Source organism: Pelodiscus sinensis, chromosome 8 (assembly GCF_052426305.1).
Source record: "Pelodiscus sinensis isolate ZL-2025 chromosome 8, ASM5242630v1, whole genome shotgun sequence".
NCBI lineage: Eukaryota > Metazoa > Chordata > Testudines > Trionychidae > Pelodiscus > Pelodiscus sinensis.
Genome location: NC_143059.1, coordinates 5,249,115 through 5,273,890, shown reverse-complemented (window position 1 = coordinate 5,273,890; position 24,776 = coordinate 5,249,115). Strand labels below are relative to the sequence as shown.

The window sequence follows — 24,776 nt, the reverse complement described above, 5'->3', positions numbered from 1 at the left end:
GAGTTCTTTTCTTCAGGAGTCCCAGAGTTGCCTATTTAGGTAAAGAATTCTCAGGAACGGTGTTGTTCTTTCACATTGATTTTGAAGTGGACCTGAGCTGTGAAATCCAGATCTGGATTGGTGTGCTTACCCCAAGACTGATCCTATGCGCTAGTTTAGATCCCTAACTCCCAGCTAACTTTCAACAGAATCTAACCCTAGGCTTGATTGAAAAATGGACCCCTACCAGCTGTCTCCAGCGTACCTTGGGAAGCGCCTGTTGTCTCTAGAGAGAATAATGGCCCTTCTTGTGATGTCCAGAGAGGAACAGGTGATGCTCCCACTTCCTTTGCACCGAGGTCCCACTTTCTCCATCCTTGCCTGGCAGCAGGGCCATGGGTCACAAAGCCATCAGTGTCGGCACCCCCTTTCTGGTTACTGCAGGTGTAGCTGGAGGCTACAGACACGCATGTGGCCAGGCGGTCTCAAGAAATCTAAATCAGATCAGCTGAGGGCTCCAAAGGAAGCCATGCAGAAGGTTCTGAGCATAGCAGGGTAAGCACACCGCTCTGCTCAGCTGGCTGCCCAGCCCTCTGAACTCAGTACGTTTCTATTGGTTGCCTCCTTTGGACCCAACGTAATTCCTGAGTCCTTTCCTAGAGCAATGTTAGCCAATCAGATGGCATATGCAAAGAGGCGCATCCTGATTGGCTGCCACTAAGTTTGGTGCTTCTCTGTGTTGATTTAACGCCCTGCTTCCAAAAGGACCTGCAAGTGTGAGGGAACCTGCAGAGGCCAGAGGGTCTCCTACAGGTGCCACCAAATGCCAACTGGCTTGCAGGAGCGGGAGCAGAAGCAGGAAGGGCTGGCGGACCAGCTACAGGGAACGCGAGCTGGAGAGCACAGGAGCCGGGACTTGGGGAAACCGCTCGATTCTCAGCTTAGAAAGTGTTCCTTCCGCTGGAGGAATTGGAGTAATAGCTGGTGGATTCCTCAAAGCTGCCTGCCTGCCTCTCGGTGCTCTTCTCTGCAGCTCCCAAAATAGCCCGAGGAACAGTCTGTGGAAGGAGCAGCTACCACACTCTCTCGGGGAGGGCTGGCCTGGCAGGATACCAGGAATTTCCCAGTGGGCCTTCATCCGGTGGGCCATCGTGTCCACACGCCGCTGCCCCTCGCTCTGAGCGGCTCCATGTCCGCGCTGTATGCGACACGCAGAGCCCGACCCGCCGCCTGCGCCGCGTGCCAGACATGCAGGGGTGACGTCATGGGGAGGGCCGTTCTCAACCCATTTCCTGGGCCTATTTTGATTGCCAGTACGCTCCTGCTCTCCATGGGCACTAATAATGGATGTAGCAAGATATTCTGGCCAGCATCCTCTCCCTAGTGTTCCTGGAGACCATTAGCTTCCAGCCCCATCCACATGCTGGAGTTGCCCTGCAGACCACCGCGGTCCTCTCTGAGTTCGGAAGCGCTAGGCAACTCCCTGACATCAGGACGTTGTTACCGAATTTCACTGGAGACCAGCTCAGGGTTCCACCTAGATTGATCAATTCAGTGCTGCTATTGGATCAAGCAAGAAGGGAATGGAAGTCCTTCACACGCGCGCACATATTCTCACACTCTGGCACGCCTACACACAGACGCTTACACACGAAGCCAAGCACGGTAGATTCGGTGTCTCTGCCTGCAGTCACCAATTCGGGCCGGCGAGCGGATTGGACGACCGTGCTCTGTGTGCTCTCCTCTCTTTAAGGAACTGGGCAGCCCCTGGCATGCACGCCGAGTTCTTTTTCTGTGTCTGTCACCGAGAGGCCCACCCAGATCTCACTCGATGCTTATTAAGTTCTTCTGCTCATCTTAGCGGCACTTCCGGTTTTGCCTTTCTCGTGTGCAAGGGAAGATGACATCAGCCGCCTCCTGGCGCCGAGTGGATAGTCTCAGAGTTTCTTTCCACCCAGGCTCAGATAGTCCCCTAGTCACACTCTCTTCTCACTTACACCCCCCCTTGTCGCACGATGGAATGTGATAAAGCTTAGAGGTTGCACAAGAAATAATTGGCAGTTTCAAAGCTTGCGAGATGTTGCAGAACTTAAAACGTGACATGGCTCACAATGACTGAAAATGACATGATTTACAATAACAGTCAGTTACATGAGCTTCCGGGGGTAGCCGAGTTAGTCTGTTACAGAAAAAACAGCAAGCAAATGGTCGGGTAGCACTTTATAGACTCACAAAACATGCAGATGGTATCATGAGCTTTCGTGGGCACAACCCATTTCTTCAGATGACCGGAGTTACGAGTAGGGGATTTGAAAACTCAAAATAAATAGGAGAAGGTTGGGGGGAGAGGGGGAGGAGAGAAAGATGCTCTGTCACCCCTCCCCGCCATCTCTATACATAAAGTATTAGGAGAAACGGTGCTTAACCTCAGTAGATAAAGATCAAAGTCAGTGGATAGATTAGTAAGGCAGGAATGATGCCATTCAGAAAGCTGTTAGCACCTTCTGTGATAAAGGGCCCACCACCCCATATCTTGATTAAGTCCATTAGTAATTGAATTGAATTTGCATATGTATTGTAATTCCAAGCTTTCCCTGTGTATTTGGCTTGAGGAGCTGGCCTGTTACATGTCTTCCATCTACATGATACTGGGTTGGGCAGAGGTTTTACGCAACATACGTAGCTGCTGACTTGGGGTACCATTCCCAAACACGCCTAAGGGAGTCAGGAACCTACCTCCCAGCTTCTGATTTCCAGTGGCGCATTTAAAATGCCTGCTCTTTGTGTTCCCCGTGGAAAGCAGGATTAATTGAATAAATGTGCCTTGGTCAACATCAGGTCTGACGTTCTAACCCATGAAGAGCACTACTGGCTTTATTACTAGAGCTTAGACTGTAGGGGTCAGTGTCTTGGATACACTCAGAAAGTGTGTGTGATACAGCCGGACTGAGCTGTGACCCGATGTCTTTGATTTGAAATATCATCCTGGACTCATGTCAGTACATAAGAGCCTCCGCTTTCATCTAAAAACAAAGAATGTTTGCTAGTCCTTGTGGTTGCCGAGCAAAGCATGAAAATGTAACTCGAGTGGGCCCTAAAAGTTCAGAGCTCAAAATGCATTCGTTTGGAAAAATGAATTGAATCCATTTGGGGAGGAGGGTCTCACTTAGGATCTTTGAACAGTGGTGGGTGGCAGTCGGTGTTCTCTGTAAGCTTGTGCAGCTGCTCAAGAGAGCTTGAAATACCGCCCAGTTGATTAGCAGAGCTCCCACAGTGAGCCTGTGTTTCTATGGGTGGTGCACATGCACATGCTTCGGGGTGGATAAAAATTATTCTGCTCATGGATGGAAAGGATTTGAGGGAACATGGGTGGCAATATTGGTCCCTTCACCATGAAACATTCACATCTCTCTCCTAGCCCTTCCCAGGGTGCTTAAGGGATGTGTGCTCTTTCCTGCACTCTCTCCTGTACTGGCTCTAGAGTCTGAGGTAAAATGTCAGGGGCTCTCTATGGGATCATGTGCCCATCCAGATTTGCTGCGTGGCTTATACTGAGCATGCTCAGTAACCCTGCTGAAGCAGCTGCCCTCACCCAACTATGGGTCATGAGTTCATTGCTTGGCACACCTAACGCGTCTGCCTCCAAGCTCGTGGTACAGAGCCGCCAACTATCCCAAAGTGACTGGCTGTCACAGCACCCAGTTAACACCCTGCTTTGGGGGTTAGTGAAAGCCAGGACTCTGGCCTCAGTCTGGCTAAAGCTGCTGCTTTGCACCAGAGCTTCTCTCAGGGTATGTCTAGACTACATGGCTCTGTCGACGGAGCCATGTAGATGAGTTTAGTAGACATAGGAAAATGAAGCAGCGATTTAAAGAATCGCCGCTTCATGGACATCAAAATGGCCGTCGCGCTGTGCTGATCAGCTGTTTGGTGGCACAGCGGGGCAGTCTGGACACACCGCAGTTGACAAGGGAAGCCTTTGTCGACTACCCCGTTATGCCTCGTGGAATGAGGTTTACCGGAGCAGTCGACAAAGGCTTCCTTTGTCGACTGCAGTGCGTCCAGACTGCCCCGCTGTGCTGCCAAACAGCTGATCGGCACAGCGCGGTGGCCATTTTTATGTAAATGAAGCGACGATTATTTAAATCACCGCTTCATTTTCCTGTGTCTAGTAAACTCATCTACATGGCTCCATCGACTGCATGGCTTAGTCTAGACATACCCTTAGAGAAAAATGTGTAACCCACAGTTCAATTAAATGTGGAGGTACCACAGACAACCCGTCTGGTCTGCTGGGCCTTGCAGCTGTTCCCAGATGGAACGCATCCCCCCTCCAGTCCATTTTCAGCTGCTTCGAGGACAGCTTCGTTTTAAAGGTCAGGTGACCCATTTATGTGCCCGAGCTCTGGTTACCGTTATCTCAGCATCATAACTCAGAAAGTTCCCGTCAGCCATAAATCAGCCAGTTGGGGATTTTTTTTTAAATTCAGCCAAAGCATTTAACTCTATGACCTCCTGATGGCGCTAATAGACTCCTCGCTAAATCCACCACCTCCGTGAAACAGCCCACTCAATGGTTACCAAAGCTGGCTCTGCATCTGAATGCTTGGAAGCCCAGTCATAGCAAATGCCTTGCTCGTTGTCTTATCCAGTTACAGTAGTTTTTTATTCATCACTTCTATTCCTCTATTTTTTGTTTCAGAGTCGCCACTTCCTCCTCGGGAGTTAACCCCCTGTATTCTTTTCGCAGTACATGTTGCTTTTCATGTGGACAACATAAAAGTCTGCATCCTTGATAAGAGGCTCCATGTTATCTTGAGAGCACATAAAATGGACTGGCAGGGACAAAATACTGTAGACGTTTGACCAGATTTAGGTTAACTAGGCCCTGACGGGTACAAAGGGCTTGGATGCTAATCAGTCATAGGATAATGGTGCAATGCTTCCAAATTTCATTTCACTGCCCTATTAGGCATTGTTTTTCTGTTCCTCAGAGTGGTCGCATTTGTAAATGTCAGTGCAGCAAAAGACTCGTCTCTGGCCCCGAGCTTCCCAGTGAAGTTTTGGCCTCTAGGGTTGCTGGTTTACAAGCTTAGTTTGTGCTTGCAGATATTGTCCACTTCAAGATCCCACAGATCTGAGGAAGTGGGTCTGGCCCACGAAAGCTCATCACCTAATAAACCATCTTGTTAGTCTTTACAGTGCTACATAGTCCTGTTTCTTGGCCTTGCCCTGAGGGCAGGGGAGTGGATTTGATGAGTGGACTTGAGGTCCCTTCCAGTTCTAGTGTTCTATGTGGTTTGAAAGCACTCCACCCCACCCTCCGCTGCTCTCAGAGCTATCTCAGGGATCAGAAGCAGAAAAGCTGGAATACCACAAAGAGGCTGTCCTTGGAATATGTCCAGCTGTCTCAAGTGATGCTGAGATGTGAGAGAAGCATCCAGATTTTCAGGCAGGGATGAATCCAGTCTGAGTCCCGTTTCCCAAAAATTCAGAAGGTGGGTTTGCACATCAGGGTGACACCTGGATCTTATCTTGCCAAGAGCGAGTGTTGTTTCTGGTCTGCCTGAAATGCACGCTATGCGCTGGAACAAAAAATGCCTCTCCCTTTCCAATGAGTAACTCCTTGTTGCTTTAGTAATATTCCTGGTGTGTTTGGAATGGACCTTCCATGGTGCCAGTCAAACCCTGAATAGAGGAGGCAGTCACTACTGGATACATTAGCATCAAGGAATTTAACCAGCAATGTCTGTCAAGGACTAACCCTATGTAACCCCCAAGGAGATTGCTTGGATTCCCGGGGCTTTGTCTGCTGGCAGCTCAGGGAGAGGCACTCTGAGTTTGCCTTGGCTCCCCCTCCTTACCAGGGCCAGAGTCTGCCCGGCAACCCATGGGGAGTGAGATGCCCCTCCCAGGGGGAAGGAGAGACCATTGTTGAGGGGAGTCTGGAGCCAGCCAGGAAAAGGGGAGGACTGAGTGTGTGGGAGCTAGTAAGCCCCAGGCCTGCATGCAGGGTTCCCCCTGAGAACTAGCCTCTAGGGACCTGAAGGCAGGATCCCTCAGCTGGGTTTATGTCTCCACTGTTGATTCCCAGTTGTGGAGTTTGCTGGGAGGCTTCCCCAGCCAGGCGGAGTTGGCTCTCCAGCTCCCTGGGTGAGAGAGTCACTGCATGGTCAGCTGGGCTCTAGCAGCAAGTTCAGGGCTGCTGCCTGCTGGGTGGGTCTGGAGGCTGGCCTGGGAGGCTATAGTTTTGAATTTTGGTGCAGTTGTGTGGTCTGCATCTTGAGCCCTGCACCCCTTCGCGGTGAGGGGAAATTCTGGGACCGAAGCAGCCTGGTTCCTGCTTGAAGAGGACCCCTGTAAGAAGAGAGCAGCCCCTTTGCAGAGACTGAGTCATCTCTCAACCTGAGGCTCATTCATGGAGTGTGTGAGTGTACCAATTTTTAGTTAGTAAGTCAGGGAATTTGTTTGGGGATTTTATTACCTGCAGCCTATTAAACTGTGGAGGGATTTACTGCCTTCTCCCATTTGTGAGTCCTTTGGGCTGTACTGGACCTAGTCAGCCCCACTGCTAAACCTCTGCAGAGAAGCATTGTGTGGTCAACAGTCATCAAGGGCCCCAACAAAGTACGCGTACCAACGGGACACTAACTTCACAGTTGCAGGGCACCGGTGACCCTAAAAATAATGTTTTACCCTGTTCTGTTATAATTGTCTCCTGTTTAATATAATTGTGTTTATTATAGTGTATGTGTTTGTGTTATTTTCTGGGAGTCTCCAACTATCTGGCGAATACGTGGGGATTATCCTGGGCTAGAATTTTCCTCCCAAGCTGCCCTGGCAACCCTGCTAGGAAGGAGTGAGGGGGGTGGAGGCACCGCCAAGTACATCAATCAGAAAGAATAAAATTGAGTAGGTGGCGGGATCCAGAAGAACCCAGACCTATCCATCCGAACCTGAAAGGAGATTGGCTCTAAAAGAAGGTAACCAGGTGGAGAGGGGGCGCTACATTGGAGGCACCGCTGGGATCCCGTCTTTTAAACTCATACCTTATATACACTCCTGCTGTCTTCCTGGGATATTAAGTAAATTCCCAGTATGGATTATCAGAAGAGGCTTATAGCTTGGTGTGAGCTGGAGGGAGCTGACCCTGAACGCCACTTTCTGCTCACTAATGTACCCACTGAATGGGAAATTAGACAAATTGAAGATGAGATTGCTAATGTCAGAGAATGGGGAACCTGTGTGGTTCGGAGTCAGATGAAAGCACAAGGGGAAGCTACTTTATCTCTTCTTGTAGAGAGCAAGATTATACTGTCTACTGTAGTGACTCCCCATGTAATTCTGCCAGATGGAGAGAAGGACGGATGGAAGGTGACCATTCAAACACAATCACGTTTTCCCTCCCCATCTGCCCCACCATCTGAAACTAATGGTTTTCAGTCCAAATTGGGGAACTTCCTTATGCAGGAAGGGAAGACCATGACTGAATTAAGGACTCTTTTGGGAAGTAGTCCTGTGCCTCCTTCCAGTTCTACAGACCAAATAATTTTTGCTATGGGAAAAGCAATAGGGGAGTCCATAAAGACAGCATATGAATCAGGCCCTTACAGAAAACTGAAGTTCTTTTTGGGCATTAAACCTGTGCCTGTAGGGGAAGATGACTATGACACTTGGAGGCATCAACTAAATCAGGTGATGCAGGAATGGCAATGTAGTGAGGCTGAAAAGAGGAAACGTGTGGCAGAAAGCCTGCGAGGACCTGCAGGGAATGTAATCTGTGCATTAAAAGCCAGCAAGCCTGCTGCCACTGTTGATGACTATCTCTCGGCGATGGAGGATGCCTTTGGGAGCCTAGAGACTGGGGAAGACCTCTACTTTCAGTTTCGATCCTGTTACCAACATTCAGGTGAAAAACTATCTTCCTATCTTCACAGATTGGAACCATCCCTTCAACTGTGCATCCGCCGTAAAGGCACTGAAAGGAGCAAGGAACACCGAGTACGACTAGAACAGGTCATACGAGGTGCCATTTATGATGATTTCCTAATTATGAAATTGAAACTTGCAGACCGATTGGACAGTCCTCCAGAATTCCACCAACTGCTGCGAGAAGTCCGGGAGGAGGAGGAAAAGAGAACGGTTAGAGAGAGGAATAAGATCTCAGTGAGCCAGACCGTTGGTCCTCAGAAACTGAAGGATGACCTTTGTCTGCCTACCACTGAGGACCTCCATCAACAGCTCAAAACCCTGACAGCACAGCTCACTGAATTTATGACGAGTAAGATGCCTCAGGGGTCACCTAGCGATATTCTTCCACCAACTTTGACAGAAAGGAAGTACCCTCCTTTTCACCCAGGGAGAAGGGACCCCAACAGAGAACCTGTAAAGAAAACCTTGGTGACCCTCCCAAGGAACAAGAGATTCTGCTACCGATGTGGCGAGGATGGGCACATTTCCACCCAGTGTGACAACCCAAGGAATGAAGAGAAGGTAGCGCAACGAAAAAAGAAGCTACAGGGAAACTCCCAAGGATCCCAGTAATGGAGCATACTGGGAGCCATTACAGTCAGAGCTCCACTAAGTTGTGTTATGAACAGCCTTCCTGGAGCCCATTCCCAGAAGGATTGATAGGCCCAGCAGCGGTAGTTAATGTGATGGTAGAAGGGATTCCCTGTAGGGCCCTGCTGGACAGTGGATCTCAGGTCACCATCATTACTAGAGAATTCCATCGGCAATTCCTCCCTCAAGTGAAGATCCATCCTCTAGAAGGATTGGCAATATGGGGCCTTAGCAATGCTAGTTACCCATACGATGGATATGTACTAGTGACTTTACGTTTTCCTGCAGAACTGGCTGGATGTCTCCAGGATTGTGATACTCTGGCTTTGATTTGTCCTGAGACACAAAATTCTGATGGCATTCCCATATTGATTGGAACCAACAGCAACATGTTCCAATCTTTGGCCACACTTTGTGGTCGTTTGGGCCAGAAGACCCCAGATGTGGTTCGCCCTCCATGGAGAGAACTGACCCTGGGCTCATCCACAATGCCTTCTGACCATGATAGCTCTGACGATGAATCTCTAGGGAAAGTAGTAAGAGTATCCAAAGCTGTTTTGTCCATACCCCCACATGGTGAGATTGACTTGAGGGGAAAACTTGAGAAGCGCAGTAGCAGCCTTCCTCATACAGTAATGATGGAGTCCTCTGATGGAGATAACCTCCCTAGTGGTCTGATGGTTCTGAGAGGTTTATTGTCCTTACCACAGCTGGAAGAAGCTGGCATTATGGTCAGAATACGAAATGAAACCAACCATCCCATAGCCATCAGGAGAGGAATGGTATTGGCACGATTGTATAGAGTAGAGAGTGTTATGAGCCCTGCAGCTGCAGCCAGAAAGCCCTGTAAGGCATTGGATCCTGATCTTTTTAATTTTGGTGATTCTCCTGTATCTCCCAGTTGGAAAGACCGGTTAAAAAAGCAGTTAAGCGAGAGACCTAATGTGTTCTCCACTGAAGAATGGGATGTGGGGTGTGCCCTTAACGTGGAACACACCATTCGTTTGGCAGATGACAGGCCTTTCAGGGAGAGGTCCCGAAGACTGGCACCTGCAGACATTGAGGATGTGAGAAAGCATATCCAAGAACTATTGGAAGCAGGAATAATTTCTGAATCCCGTAGCCCCTATGCATCCCCCATTGTGGTGGTGCGGAAGAAAAATGGGACTGTGCGCATGTGTGTGGACTATCGCACACTGAATAAAAGGACCATCCCAGATCAATACACTGTACCTCGGGTAGATGATGCCTTAGCTTGCCTAGCAGGAAGCAGATGGTTCTCTGTCTTAGATTTACGAAGCGGCTACTACCAGATCCCGATGAGCTCTGAAGACAAAGAGAAAACAGCTTTCATTTGTCCCTTGGGATTCTACCAGTTTGAGAGGATGCCCCAAGGTATCTCAGGAGCTCCTGCTACATTCCAGCGTTTGATGGAGAAGACAGTGGGGGATATGAATTTGTTAGAAGTGCTGGTGTATTTGGATGACTTAATTGTTTTTGGGAAAACTCTGGAAGAGCATGAAGCTCGACTAATGAAAGTGTTAGACCGCCTGGACGCTAGTGGGTTGAAACTGTCACTTGATAAATGTCAATTTTGTCAGACCCGAGTAAAATATGTAGGCCATATTGTGTCAGCAGAAGGTGTGGCGACTGATCCCGAGAAGATTGAGGCATTAACCACCTGGCCTGTACCCAAAGACCTGAAAGCTTTACAATCTTTCCTAGGCTTCTGTGGATATTACCGCCGATTTGTAAAAAATTACTCCTCCATTGTGAGACCGCTCACCAATTTGACAAGGGGATACCCCCCAACGTGGAAGAGATCACCCCAACATAAGCTTGCAAGTCCTAATGAGAGGTATTTCAAGGTGAATGAACCATTTGGAGACCGTTGGACTGAGGAATGCAACAGCGCTTTCCATGCCCTTATTGAGAAACTCACAACTGCACCAGTGTTAACCTTTGCAGACCCTACCAAGCCCTATGAACTACACGTAGATGCCAGTCTTGATGGATTAGGAGCAGTTCTCTATCAGAATTATGAGAATAAATGGAAACCTGTGGCTTTTGTCAGTCGAGGGTTGACTGCCTCTGAAAGACACTATCCCGTGCACAAACTTGAGTTTTTAGCTCTCAAATGGGCTGTTGTGGACAAACTTCATGATTATCTATACGGAGCGACCTTTGTAGTAAAAACAGATAATAACCCACTTACTTATGTGCAGACCACGGCTAAACTAGATGCTACTGGTCAGCGATGGATGGCTGCCTTGGCTGCTTATGACTTTAAGCTGCAGTACCGTTCGGGTCAAACCAATGCAGACGCAGATGCATTGTCCCGTCGCCCTCATAACCCACTCGAGGAAGAGTCTGAGTGGATGGAGATACCATCTCCTGCTATTCGTGCCACCTGCAAGGCTGTAATAGGAAAAGTGCAGTCCCCTTATGTAAATGAGGAAAGATATGCTGACACACTGGGGTTGTCTGAGAAGGCTATACCTACCATTTATGCAAACCTCGTTGGGCTAAAGACTTTTGAATTGCCCCAGTTAACTCCGACTGAATTGAGAAGAGCTCAGTGGAAAGATTCAAATATTGGACCTGTGCTGGAAGCTGTAGAAAAGGGTGAAAAACCCATCTCTAAGGCTAACTTTTCCCCCGGCACAATTCTTCTCTTAAAAGAGTGGGATCGTTTAGTGATTAACAAAGGTTTGTTATTCCGGACCACCCAGACTGTAAGGGGCCATGTGCGGAAACAACTGGTCTTACCCCAAGAATACCAGGAGATGGTGTTGAAGTCTCTGCACGATGATCATGGTCACTTGGGGGTAGATAAGACTTTGGAACTGGTCAGAGATCGGTTTTATTGGCCCAAAATGACAGCATCTGTGGAAGACCACTGCAAATGGTGCTCTCGGTGTGTTAAGCGGAAGACTCTGCCAAAAAAGGCAGCGACTATGGTGAACATTGTTACAGATGCACCCATGCAATTGGTGTGCATTGACTTTTTGTCATTGGAGCCTGATAGAAAGAACCACTCCAGTATACTTGTAGTTACTGACCATTTTACAAGGTATTCCCAAGCATATCCCACAAAAGACCAAAAAGCCAGTACAGTGGCCAAAATTTTATGGGACAAATTCTTTGTGCATTATGGTTTCCCGGCCCGAATCCATTCTGACCAGGGAAGAGATTTTGAAAGCAGACTAATTCGTGAACTTACAAAAACCCTGGGAATAAGGAAGTCCAGAACCACTCCTTACCATCCCCAGGGAGATCCACAACCGGAGAGATTCAACCGGACTTTGCTAAACATGTTGGGAACACTACATCCATCCCAAAAGACCAGATGGAGTGAGCATGTCAGTTACCTTGTGCATGCTTATAACTGCACTAAAAATGAGTCCACTGGGTTTTCGCCTTATTATTTAATGTTTGGCAGAGAAGCCAGGCTACCAATTGACTTATGTTTTGGGATATCCTCTGATGAAGCTAGCGAAACAACTTATCTCCAGTACATTCAGAGTCTCAGGCGTGACTTGCGGGAAGCTTACAGACTGGCCTCCCAAGCAGCCACAAAAAGCAACCTTGCTAACAAGCAGAGATATGATAGTCGGGTCCGTGAACAGGATCTGCAGGTAGGAGACAGAGTCTTAATCCGAAATCTAGGTCTCACTGGAAAACATAAATTAGCTGACCGGTGGAATGCAGACACCTACATAGTGGTTGATAAGCTACCAGACTTGCCTGTATATCGCCTTAGGATGGAAAATGGAAAAAATGTTTGTAAGACTATTCACCGAAACCACCTCTTGCCAGTGGGGCAGTTAATAGGTGAAGAGAAAAATAGTGAATGTGGTTCCTCCCGGCGACCCATTACTCGTTCAAGACTAAGGAAGAAAGTTCCTGCAGAAAGAACCCTTACTGCACAACTTGAATCTGCTGAGGAGGCAGACAGTGAGTCTTTAACCTCCTCTGGAGAAAATGATCCTCATTCACAGAGTAGCAGTGAAGAGGAATTCTTCCCCTATTATCCAATACCTCCTATGCTGCATGAGCAGCTATGTGAGGTAGAAACTGTTAGAGAGGGAGAATCTGAGCCTCCTCTAGCTCAAATACTTAACCCTGAAGCTGCACCCTTTGTACCCCCTCAGTCAACAATACAGCATGAAGAGGCAAGTGGTTTACCAGCTAGGATGGTTCCACCTGTAGAGGATGTGGGAGAAGCCATGCAACCTGCAGAGAGGGAAATCATTGATTGTCCTGCAGTCATTACTGCTGAGAACCCTGAGAATGAAGAAGCTCCTGTACTTCGACGTTCAGAACGAGAGCGAAAACCTGTACAGAAACTCACCTATGATGTCCCAGGGTCCTCCACCTCTGTCCCTCTGCATTTAGTAAATAGATGGGTGCGGGTGGCCTATTATTGTTTGTGTCTGATAGTTAACAATGGAGACTCCAAGGTTAAGTCATTTATTTAAATATAGTAAGAATGTTATTAATGTAAATTGAATAACAATTTAATGTTTAAATTAATATTGCATATAGACACAGCAATACTTACTTATTGGCTAATGATATTTATTGTCAACTAAACAATGTATACTATTACCTGATGGAAAGGACCTTGCATGTTTGTGTTGTGGTTAAATGACCCTTGCCGAGGACGGCAAGAACTTTCGCACAGGGAGAGTGTAACCCCCAAGGAGATTGCTTGGATTCCCGGGGCTTTGTCTGCTGGCAGCTCAGGGAGAGGCACTCTGAGTTTGCCTTGGCTCCCCCTCCTTACCAGGGCCAGAGTCTGCCCGGCAACCCATGGGGAGTGAGATGCCCCTCCCAGGGGGAAGGAGAGACCATTGTTGAGGGGAGTCTGGAGCCAGCCAGGAAAAGGGGAGGACTGAGTGTGTGGGAGCTAGTAAGCCCCAGGCCTGCATGCAGGGTTCCCCCTGAGAACTAGCCTCTAGGGACCTGAAGGCAGGATCCCTCAGCTGGGTTTATGTCTCCACTGTTGATTCCCAGTTGTGGAGTTTGCTGGGAGGCTTCCCCAGCCAGGCGGAGTTGGCTCTCCAGCTCCCTGGGTGAGAGAGTCACTGCATGGTCAGCTGGGCTCTAGCAGCAAGTTCAGGGCTGCTGCCTGCTGGGTGGGTCTGGAGGCTGGCCTGGGAGGCTATAGTTTTGAATTTTGGTGCAGTTGTGTGGTCTGCATCTTGAGCCCTGCACCCCTTCGCGGTGAGGGGAAATTCTGGGACCGAAGCAGCCTGGTTCCTGCTTGAAGAGGACCCCTGTAAGAAGAGAGCAGCCCCTTTGCAGAGACTGAGTCATCTCTCAACCTGAGGCTCATTCATGGAGTGTGTGAGTGCACCAATTTTTAGTTAGTAAGTCAGGGAATTTGTTTGGGGATTTTATTACCTGCAGCCTATTAAACTGTGGAGGGATTTACTGCCTTCTCCCATTTGTGAGTCCTTTGGGCTGTACTGGACCTAGTCAGCCCCACTGCTAAACCTCTGCAGAGAAGCATTGTGTGGTCAACAGTCATCAAGGGCCCCAACAAAGTACGCGTACCAACGGGACACTAACTTCACAGTTGCAGGGCACCGGTGACCCTAAAAATAATGTTTTACCCTGTTCTGTTATAATTGTCTCCTGTTTAATATAATTGTGTTTATTATAGTGTATGTGTTTGTGTTATTTTCTGGGAGTCTCCAACTATCTGGCGAATACGTGGGGATTATCCTGGGCTAGAATTTTCCTCCCAAGCTGCCCTGGCAACCCTGCTAGGAAGGAGTGAGGGGGGTGGAGGCACCGCCAAGTACATCAATCAGAAAGAATAAAATTGAGTAGGTGGCGGGATCCAGAAGAACCCAGACCTATCCATCCGAACCTGAAAGGAGATTGGCTCTAAAAGAAGGTAACCAGGTGGAGAGGGGGCGCTACACCTACTTCCCTCGTTATTCTGTTTATATACCAGTCCTCCTGGCAGCATTGCAAGAGAAAGGGAATCTGTGCACCTCTTTGTTGTCATGAGCAGAGTCTCCTTACTAAAGGCTCCTCTGTGTATTTTCTGGAAAGACCCTGTGCGCTGCAATCCAGCCTCTCAGACTACAATTCCCATGAGCCCTTGGGAAAAACAGGAAGGAAGTGGCTCTGGTGTGAGAGATAGGGGTCTCTCCATGTGCATGAGAAGAGAGGTCTAGCAGTCTGGGACTCTGCCCTTGGGCTTTGGAAGAGAAGGGGAGCCAGGCTGCTGTGGAGGAGTTTGATCCAGACCAGGGGCTGTTGGAGTGCAGCTACAGCTTGGGACTGGTTGCCTTTGGAGCTGGGATCTAGCAGGCTGCTTTTGGTAGGCGCAGCATGAGACTGTAAGTAATTGGGTCTTTTGGGGAAAGTGCTGCCTGGGACAGAGCTGTTGCCTAGCTTGGACCCTCATACACACTGCCTGCAAAGACTCTCCACTACAGCTGCAGCTCTTCAAGCGCGCCCACGCAAGCAAGAGTGTGGGACTCTAAGTCCAGGGGCGTGCACACTCTGGGGTGGGATCAATATTGGCAGGGCACATGGCAGCCTGACAAGTTCCTTCTACTTCTGTGGACTGTGTTAATTGATGTTATTCACTGTTAATGTGTTAAATCCCGTTTCTTCAAGTGAAGTGAAGGTTGTTCATTCTAATGCAGTCTATTAGATGGATATTATTTATGATTTGTGAATGTTGTTCTGGAGTTAGATCCAGCTTATTGTTGGAATAAGTTTATTCCTGGAGGTTCTCAAGGCACACCAGTAAGGCCGTGTCCAGACTCAGGGGTTTTTTCGGGAAAAGTAGCCTTTTCCCGAAAAAACTTCCCCTGCGTCCAGACTCAAGCCGCGTTCTTTCGAAATTATTTCGAAAGAACGCGGCTTTTCTTTCGATGGCGGTAAACCTTGTTTCATGAGGAAGAACGCCTTCCTTCGAAAGTTCCTCTTTCGAAGGAAGGCGTTCTTCAATGTAAAGAGGCCGTCTTCGAAAGAGAGCATCCAGACTCGCTGGGTGCTCTCTTTCGAAAAAGCGGATTTCTCTTTCGAAAGATCCGCCTGCAGTCTAGACGCGATCTTTCGAAAGAGGCTCTTTCGAAAGATGCTTTCGAAAGAGCCTCTTTCGAAAGAAGCCTGCAGTCTAGACATAGCCTAAGTGTGTTACAGGGCTAGCCAGGTGGAGGCACCGCCATTGTATGTTCATTACGAGCAAGGGACTGCAGCATAGGGCTTTCCCCAACTAAACACCATCACCACTGGGGTGCTCAGGATCTCCTTTTGGGTTAAAACCATCAGGCGCCCAGGCACACCTGTGAGTGTGACCTGCTCCCGAGTAACCCGGGAGGAAAAAGGGGGTTACAAGCATATGATTGCACTGATGCAATGCAAATGCCATTCGAACACTTAGGATCCAAAGCTCACTGCAAGAGTTGACTTTACCTTCTGGTGAGAGCCGAGGGAGCTCACACCCCAGTTCTTCTGTCACGAAGAAGGAGAGATGGGCTATTACTAAGCCCTATAAAGCAGTGGTGGGCAATCTGAGGCCTGTGGACTGCACACGGCTTGTCAGGGTAAGCCACTGGTGAACCACCCGATAGGGTGTTTATCTTGCGCCCCCAGGTACTGGGCCCATAACACCCATTGACCGCGATTTGTCACATGATCCGATCACAGATGAGGAGAAGAAGTTTGGTTTATAGTATAGATTGAACCTCTCTAGTCTGGCACCCTCGGGACCTGACCGGCGCTGAACCAGCGAATTTGGTGGACCACGGGAGGTCAATTTTGTCTAGCAGCATTACCAAAACTCCCACTGTTTACTGGGCTCTTAGAAGAGCTAAAAAACAGCACAGAACACTGAGAGCCAGGACCAGGGGCTGTAAAACTTTATGGAACCCTGGGAAACTCGACCACACCCATGATAAGTGGACATCTGGCTAGCTCAAATCATGCCGGACCACGGAGGTTGTTGGACTAGAAAGTGCCGGACTAGGGAGGTTCCACCTGTCGTGACACCTCGCTGGATGGCTTTGCTTGTCTCAATTCACACCAGTGGGGTCTTGGTTCAACTTTTCAGGCCTGGGCCCAAAGTCACTGAGGTTGCTTGTTCCAGGAGACTTCACCGGTCTTGTAGATGATGCTTCCATAGGTGCAGGACGGAGGGGATGTGGGTACTGCTGCACACCCTGGCTTGAAGTAGTTTCCGTTATATGTAGAGAATCTGGTTTGGTTCAAAGGCTTTCAGCTCCCCCACTTCAAAAATTGTCCCAGCACCTCTGGATGCTTCTGGCACCACATGTTAAACATGGGGGGGGGATGTGTGGTCTCCATAGCAACCATATTATTATCCCTGGTGATTTACAACACAACTGCATTTATAGCTAGTGTTTATATCTTTATCCCCATTGTGTGTATGGGGCTCTGCTGCCTGGCACAGTTTTTCTTCCAGGGCCCTGATCCTCCAGTGGTGATAGATGTGATGGCGCACAGGGTGCCAGAGGGATACAAAGAGGAGGACACAGTCCCTGTGACGGGTTAAGAAAATATCTACAGTGGCCTTCTAGTGCCCCACCCAAGACGCCTGTCTAATTAACCCAGACAGCCTGAGCCAGACGGCTGCATCTGTCTTAGCGTGACGAGCGGTCGGCGGATTTCAAAGCTCCGACTGAATGAGCCAGTCAGACGTGACAAGGGTCGTGTGTGTCTGGGCAGGAAGGGAACGATACATCATCTCCCCAGAGTAGTTTTCTCTTCGCTTCGCTTACTGAGGCACCGAGATCTGTGAAATCAGCTCATGTCCATCACAGCTGACTAAAGCCAGGGTGAGATTTTGAGTACTAGAGTTCCTGAGGGAAAAATGGCTGCCGCCCTCAAACTGGCTCAGGAACCCGCCTTTGGCAGCTAGCAACCTTCTCAGGTATCAACTCACCATCTACACACACACACACTTTTCTTGGGGCGGTTAGTGAGAGATGGGGCAGCTGCAGTTATATGTGGATCCCATAGACAGATCCATCCGGCCTAGCTGTGGAAGCAAGGCCACCGTGAGGTCCGTGTCGGACCATGTCACCCTGTGGTGCACTATGGCACAGAACCCATGTTGTTTTCCTCAGAGTTGTGTCACTGATCTGGATGGATTGTCAGCCAGCCTGCAGCATCCCTCGGTGGCCCTAAAGTGCGCCTTCCTCTCAGGGAGTTCCCATGGCAACTGCACATCTTCCCTGACAAACCCCAGGCTTCCACCCCATTGTGCCTGTACATAGAAAGGCGACTGGGAGATCGCTGGGCTTAATCGTTGTCAACATGCTAGTGCTACGAAGCCCTCCATCACCGTTTCACCCAGTTCACGTACAAAGTCCCTCCTGCGGTCTCAGGTAGGGGTCACCAGCCATTCCTGTAACTGTTGCTGGGCCAGAGGCCCCCTTGTGAGATGTCAGCAAAATTGTAAGCAGATCAGGTTGCACAAGTCACCTCACTGGCCCTGCCTGTAAGATTTACAAAGTCCTTACACCAGGGGATGCGGCGTTTCGTGCCACATGAAGGTAAATTCTTCCAAGGTTGCGTTTAAGATTTCACCTCCTGGGATATTGTTATGTCTGCTGGTTGGGGGCTGGATACCGGTGCAGACGCAACCAATTAGCCAAGTCCCCCACATCTGGCAGCTGGCACCCTGAATGTTACCACGCCCAGAGGAGATTTGACCTGGAAACCCTGTCCTTCATAGACAGCCGCTTGACTAAGTAACCCTGCAAGGTCTCTTCCCTCTTGCCTAGCTGAGCTCAGCTGATATTGCTCTACAGATTGTTTACCAGGTCCTGGAGGCATCTCTACACACCACTATTGGAACCTATTTTCTTGGTGTTCCCAGCTTTATCTGCTGCTTTGTTCCCATCAAACGGCAGAGCTTCAAGGATGTCTGTACAGACGGTTACAGTATTCATCTCAGGTTCTAATAGGTTCTCCTCTCAGCCAGTGCCTTTTGAATGCCTTCACTGGCCTTTGGTTCATGAGGCCTTTCCGTTGGAGCCGGACAAAGCTGACCACCGTTGGATCACGGGAAGTCATTTTTTGCTTCACATAGCGTCCTGGCCAATGGGAGCAGCAGAGGGTGGTGCCTGGGCATTTTGGGAGGCCCGGGGCCAGATAAGTACCCCTCATCCACCTCATGCCCAGACTCTGCTCCTCCAAACACGCACACACCTCCCACCAAGACCCCTCGCACCCTACTTTTTTACCCTCCCTCTCTCCCAGAACTCCCATCCCCACCCCACTCCTGCACCCTACCTCCAGACCCCCCACCCTCAGCCTGCTCCTGCACTCAACCTCCCACCCACCTCCGGTAGCCATTTTGTCATCATGGGTGGTTGGCTAGTGGGCCACAGAAAGGTTTGTGTTGAGCAGAGTGGGCCACAGGCCAAAAAGTTTGAGAACCACTGGTGTAGGTACCAGCACCTACCACTAGGGGGTGCTAGTCTTCCTCAGGCCTGTAGATGTTTCCATCATATACATTAAAAAAAATCAGAACTTTCTCTTTCTTTCTTTCTTTCTTTCTTTCTTTCTTTCTTTCTTTCTTTCTTTCTTTCTTTCTTTCTTTCTTTCTTTCTTTCTTTCTTTCTTTCTTTCTTTCTATACATACATTAGAAATAATAAGTCTCTGGTAAATAAAACGAGAACGTGTAAGATCAGTATTTTAATAACTTGCTACACTCGCTCTAGTTGGTGTTCCAGAGGAAACACAGAACTGCAAGCTAGACAGTTTCTTTGCCATGAGCTTTGCTGCGTTTTTTGGCCTCTGTATATTTTACATTGCGTGCTGCTGCTAATTAGCCAAGACACCTACATCTGCTACAAATTCACAGCCTGTGTACATTTTTTTTTTTGGTGACAATGTTTCAGTGAAGAATAAAATCAGCCATGGAACCACACAGGCAAATAAGCTGGTGTATCCAGAGCCTCACGCACTCTAAGCAGAGCATTTCTTCTGGTCTTTCTCCCTCACAATTGCAAAGACGTTAGAGGCCTGTTACTGTTGGGAGCCACGCCAGTGCTGAGGGACATGCCTCCGAGTGTTGAGTGGTGCTGTTGTGCCAGCCGGGGATTCAGGGCTGACTTGCCTTTTCCAGAGGGCGACTGTTGGAGGGAGCCCTCTGGAGAGGGAGGCATTAATATGTCAGGCGGCAGCTCAGCCGTGGTAACGGTGCATCGCTATAGCAGCACTTCCTGTCTGGAGTTCCACCAAGTTACTCCTGGGAGCTGCATGCCATACTGCTATAAATTGCAGCTTCCAGAAAGCACCCTCAGGCCTCTTGGAGCTCAGGCATGAGTGCGGGGAGCGGTCCTGGGTCTCTGACACCTCCAGTAGGGACACAGACCTTAAGAAGGCTCCTCCGGACAGGCACGAGAGTCCTTCCCATGGGCTTCCAGTGACGTGGGTGGGTGATTGGCATGTTCCTCCGCCCTTTGGCAGTGCCAGCAGAGGGAATGGGTCTCCACAGGGCTCTGCGGGAGATGCAGCGGGGAAAGAGCTCTCCTGCAACGGTCTCCACCCTCCAGAGCTCCTGCAGTCCAGGCAACGGGGCGGGAGGAACTAGGCCACAGAGGACTGCCACAGTGTGAGCAGCAAGTCTGCAGCTGCCTCCGTGGTAGCGCTGGCAGCTCCAGTGTGGGCAGCCCTCCCCCCCCTGCACTCTGCTAGGTCACTAGCAGCTCCACCAGGGAGATAGAGAGACCACCTATCAGTATCTTCCTGGTCTTCTGCATTTCTCTTAGGGTGGGGAGCAGGAATCCAACCCAGAGCCCCCACATCTCCAGTAGGGGGAGCTGTCCTCTCCAGGGCTCATGCACCTTGTAGCAGGTGCTGGGACACCTCAAAGAAGCCCCCTGCAGTTTCACCTGGGGGGTGAGGCGCTGACCTCCTAGCAGGCGTACTGGAGGGGTGAGCAGGCAGGTTGGTGCATGTGCACCAAGCTCACAACTGCCCCCTCTTTTGGAATCCCCATTTCATCAGGATTCCTTCCCGTTTCTTTCCTGCTTAGGGAAACCCCTGTTTCCCCAGCCGTAACTTTCCTTCCCATTGAGGCGACGGTTCCCTAAAGACAACCAGAGCCCCTCATTCCAACACCTTGCGTCCTGTGACTGTTAGCAGCCCTCTTCCTGCCCGGCGGCAGGGTCCACAAAACGGGCTGCTGACGAACATCCTTTGGCCCGTACAAAAGCTGGGCTCATCCTCTCTCTGCGCACCATTCTCACGTGGGCATGTTGTCACCCGAGATGACAACATACTTGTGAGCAGGCAGGAAAACAAGGAAAAATTAACGCCCAGTTCCAAGTCTGTCAACCAGCTGCAGGAAGTGGGGTGTTGATCTATGCCGCTTCCTGCCACTCCCATTGGCTGGGAACGGCGATCTACGGCCAATGGGAGCTGCGATTGCTGGTACCTGTGGCTGTGCAGGTAAATATAGTGGCGGTGGGCTGCTAGGAGTTAACCTCAGTGAACCACCACCATGTTATTGCCCACCGCTGAGCTAAGAATTACTCCTCCCCCCCCCCGCTTTTGTCTGGAGGGCACTTTGCCTTGAGGTGCCTCTCCCTGTTTCAGGAGCTGATTTTCCTTGACTGGTCTCCGTTTTCATGTCATGGCAGGGTTCTGAGGCCTCCTGAGGTAAGTGTTCTATAAGTGGAGCCAACATGCCGTCATCTTCCCTTAAATAAGGCCTTGTCCACTGAATAGTGGTAGAGTTACCAAGCAGAAGGCCTCAGGACTCAGTGTCTGGCTTCCCTCACGGGATAAATATCATTTTTCCCGTCACCATTGTTCTCGTGACCCATGGCTTCCCAGTGTATACATGAAATTACCATCTGTTCTGCATTCTGGGATACAGTGTCCCATGGCCACAGAGCAGTAATTGAGGAGCACTGAGAAGGATGATGTCTGGGTTATGATGCACCGAAGACCTCGGACAAGCTCTCTGTTACCTCAGAAGCAAGAACCCATCAAATCAGTGTAAACCTCATCATGGTGCGAGTCCTTGCATGTTCTCCCTTCAGCCAGACAAAGCTGGATGATCGGTATTTGTTTACAGTGCAGTGAAAATGTTTGGATCGCTCATATTGGTGCAATGCTGCTACTAGAGAAGAGCAACCACATCCAGTAACGTGCATGCCTCTTGATCCCTGAGGATAGCAGAAGAAGCAATGGGCTTGAATTGCAGCAAGGGAGGTTTAGGTTGGACATTAGGAAAAAGTTCCTACCTGTCAGGGTGTTGAAACACTGGAATAAATTGCCCAGGGAGGTTGTGGAATCTCCATCACTGGAGATATTTAAGGGCAGGTTAGACAGACATCTATCAGGGATGGTCTAGATGGTGCTTGGTCCTGCCGTGAGGACAGGGGACTCGTTGAAGACCTTGTAAGGTCCCTTCCAGTTCTAATGTTCTAGGATTCTATGCCAAGTTTAGGAAGATGAAAGGTCTGTTTGTAATGTGTAGTAAAACAATTCCATAGGAAGATGTAGAGGCAAAAGGTCTTGCGAGGCTAAACCACATGCAGTCTTGAACTTGGGTCTAATCTCGTCCTTGAGATAGCGAAGCCCAGGACCATTGAAGAAAGTGGGAATTCCAGGAAATTCTTCCAAGGGAACATTTCATCTTGCTCCCCATCCTGCAGCAGCTACTTGGGCCGAATTCCCCCTGAAGTCAACAGGAATGGTGCCAGAACAAGGCCTGTGGGTTTGTGCGTTAGAAATAATTAGCCTTGAAAATAGTTCCCCGGCAAACTCAGGACGGCTCATGGACTTGTAAATTTGCACAGTAAAACGAACCCGATTGCTGCCTCCAAATGTGTTTCTTATTAGAGCTCTCGCCTGACCCCCCGAGCATCCCTAGCATAGTTTTCCTTCTTTCTCTCCGTGAATTTCTCCCTCACACACAAACATTCTGGGTTCATTTCAAAACCTGGCAGCCGTGGTGGACATTTCCAGTATTTATTCATCTCTGCATGCTGGCAAAGTCGGTGGGGTTTCAGAATAAGATCTTTTATCCTTGTAGGAAGGAGCAAAAAAAAAAAAAAAAAAAAAAAGAGCCTGTTACAAATCTGGCAACGATCATGTAATAGCATCAATCAGACCCTCATCGGAGAGAGGCGCACAACAATCTGCCGATTTTATTAAAAGTTTAAAAAGCTCTTTTCCCACAACTGGGGGGCTTGAAGCCAAAAATAAGCAAGGTTGAACTCTAGCTTAGCCTGCCGTAATGAGCTGCCGTTCCCCTAGTGGACTGTAGAGGATTGTGTGTTTCACCCTGGGCTGCACTCTCATCTCGGATTGTTGTCAATTAAAAATATAGTGTGCAGCCCAGAAAAGAAAATGTTTTCTTTTGTAACCAATGACATGATTAACCCCTTCTCCCCGCCCCCTAGACATACATTTTAAATGTTTCTTAAAGAAAAAAATAACATTTTTATGACTGGATGCTTTTCCATGTATGGCACCTAAAATTCAGGCAGCACTTGACATCAAGTTCAGTGTTCCCTGTAAGCTGGATAGTCAGGAGAAATTCAAATATTGCCCAGCTGATCAGTAGAGCCCCCACAGCTAATTTTTTAAACTGATGGTGCACATTTGCACATGCCTTGGTGCACATAGAATTATTCTGCACTTGATGGAAAAAAATCTGCACCTGGGTGGAAAAGATTAGAGGGCAAATTGGCCAAGTTTTGCAATTTTTGTTGAAAAATCATACTCTGAGGTGGTTCTTGACTCTCATATTCTCTTCACTGGCAGAATGCCGAAGTAATATTCTGCAATCTTTCAGCTGTGAGCAGGGGATAGTGTGCAGGATCTTCAGCACTACGAATGCAGGCATCTACCTGAGCCCCTTGAGATGTTTTTCACACAGAGTTGTAGTCCCTGAGAGCAGCTACAAAAGAGATGTGGTCACATGACGCCATTGAGGATTATATTTTACTCCGAACTCTAGCTCAGTTTCAGCAGGGCAAATTCTGATCTCTGTTAAAATTGGAATGACCAACAAGGTGACTCCTGATTTACACCGGTGTAAAGAGGAGCAGCATCTGGCCCAGTGGGCTCATGGGATGAGTAAGCAAGGAGAGCAAAACGAGGCCACAGGAAAGCAGAGAATTAGGAGTTGAGATGCACCATGGGGTTCTGAGGGATCGTTTGCCCTAACGGGAAATGGAGAAAAAATTGCTCTCGTTCAACCAGGAAGTGCCAGAGAGAAGAACAAGTCTCCAAGTGCACTTCTATGGACTATGGTATGCAGGCGAGTCAATGATCCAATAGTCTGAAAATCGCTGTCTGAATCCGATAGTTTGAAAATCTGGTCTGAAAATCGCTGACTTGTAAAGCACCCGTTTCCCATTCCAGTCCGTTCTCCTTTTTATTTCCTGTTTTGCTGCTGCCATACTTCTCTGAAGGAAACACGTGTCCTTCCTTTTTTAAAATGAAGGATTGTTCCAGCCAGCTTGAAACAAACATTCCCCAGCAGAAACTGACGGGCCATATTTATCCCACAGACTTGACACTCATTTGCCATTTTGACTCTAGCAGCAATCTGATCTCCGCAGAAACCGGCCCCGTAACTTGTGTTTGGAGCCGGAGGGTGTTTCAGAAAGAGTCTTAATCTGCTGTAATCCAAGACGCTGATCCCATAAGAGGATTTTGCACAGAGCCCCAGTTGGAATTTTGAATCAAATTATATTAAATCTCAACATTTTTCAAGCATTCAGACGAGTTTAAAATCCAAGGGAGCCAAAACATTCCCAGCCAATAACCCGCAGCTTTTTACATGAGTAAATGCCATTTTCCTCCTGTCTACAACATGTCACTGGATCTTTCAGCGCGATAGGAAACGGCTGTGTAAAGAATGCTAATAAAGGGTCTCTGCCTCCATTTCCACCTCCTTGGACGCTCTTAGGGCAGAGCACACAAAGGTAATTCCGAAGGCACATTCCAAGCTCTGGCACTTGGAATGAAATCAATATTCACCCGCTAGGAGATGCTTGTCTCTTTGAGGAAGCCAAATAGATGACAAAAAAGCAGGCGATCCCGAGTGAAAATCTCACCTCTACCACAAACTTGACATCTAACCCTTAGGCAGGTTACGGGACTCCTCTGGGCCAAAATCAAACGGGAGACTCTGCTGATGTAACTTACACTTTTTCATGGCTCCCTCACTGTGTGAGTTACTCCAGCTTAGACGTCTCTTGGTCTG

The 24,776-nt window shown here is 48.9% G+C and overlaps 1 long non-coding RNA gene across 1 annotated transcript in view; it reads left to right on the top strand.

Annotated features, from left to right (window-relative positions):
• LOC112544967 (uncharacterized) overlaps positions 1 to 24,776 on the top strand; it is a 41,469-nt gene that overhangs the window by 13,652 nt on the left and 3,041 nt on the right. The gene's annotated exons all lie outside the window — the stretch shown is intronic.